The sequence below is a fragment of the Lottia gigantea genome, assembly GCF_000327385.1.
Source record: "Lottia gigantea unplaced genomic scaffold LOTGIsca_10, whole genome shotgun sequence".
Lineage (NCBI taxonomy): Eukaryota > Metazoa > Mollusca > Gastropoda > Lottiidae > Lottia > Lottia gigantea.
The window spans coordinates 21,010-21,989 of NW_008706747.1; positions in this window are offsets into that span (position 1 = coordinate 21,010).

Genomic DNA, 980 nt, shown 5'->3' on the forward strand with positions numbered 1-980 from the left:
GCCAAATCAGTTGAGATAGGAAGATGAAATTTACACAGCAACTAGTTTGAAATCTTAGCTTTGCAATGCCACAAACCGCGATTCCATATCTGCCTTACTTTGGAAGCACTGAGCGTTTTAGTTTTGTCCATGAAAAACCGGATTTTTTGGCACTTTTCCGCAAAAAAAAAAAGTGCTCAGAATTCACTTTTATGCACATTGGGGGAGAGCTAGAGAAGCACCGAGTCCAAAAAACCGGGTTACATCGATTTCCGAGACCAAAAAAATTCGACCCAAAAATGGATTTTGGTACCACAGGTAGCTACCTGTTGAAATTGACCAATTTTGCCTTTTTTGAAAATTCAAATTTTGCAGCTTCACCACGGCCAAACCAGTTGAGATAGGAAGATGAAATTTACACAGCAACTAGTTTGAAATCTTAGCTTTGCAATGCCACAAACCGCGATTCCATATCTGCCTTACTTTGGAAGCACTGAGCGTTTTAGTTTTGTCCATGAAAAACCGGATTTTTTGGCACTTTTCCGCAAAAAAAAAAAGTGCTCAGAATTCACTTTTATGCACATTGGGGGAGAGCTAGAGAAGCACCGAGTCCAAAAAACCGGGTTACATCGATTTCCGAGACCAAAAAAATTCGACCCAAAAATGGATTTTGGTACCACAGGTAGCTACCTGTTGAAATTGACCAATTTTGCCTTTTTTGAAAATTCAAATTTTGCAGCTTCACCACGGCCAAACCAGTTGAGATAGGAAGATGAAATTTACACAGCGACTAGTTTGAAATCTTAGCTTTGCAATGCCACAAACCGCGATTCCATATCTGCCTTACTTTGGAAGCACTGAGCGTTTTAGTTTTGTCCATGAAAAACCGNGATTTTTTGGCACTTTTCCGCAAAAAAAAAAAGTGCTCAGAATTCACTTTTATGCACATTGGGGGAGAGCTAGAGAAGCACCGAGTCCAAAAAACCGGGTTACATCGATTT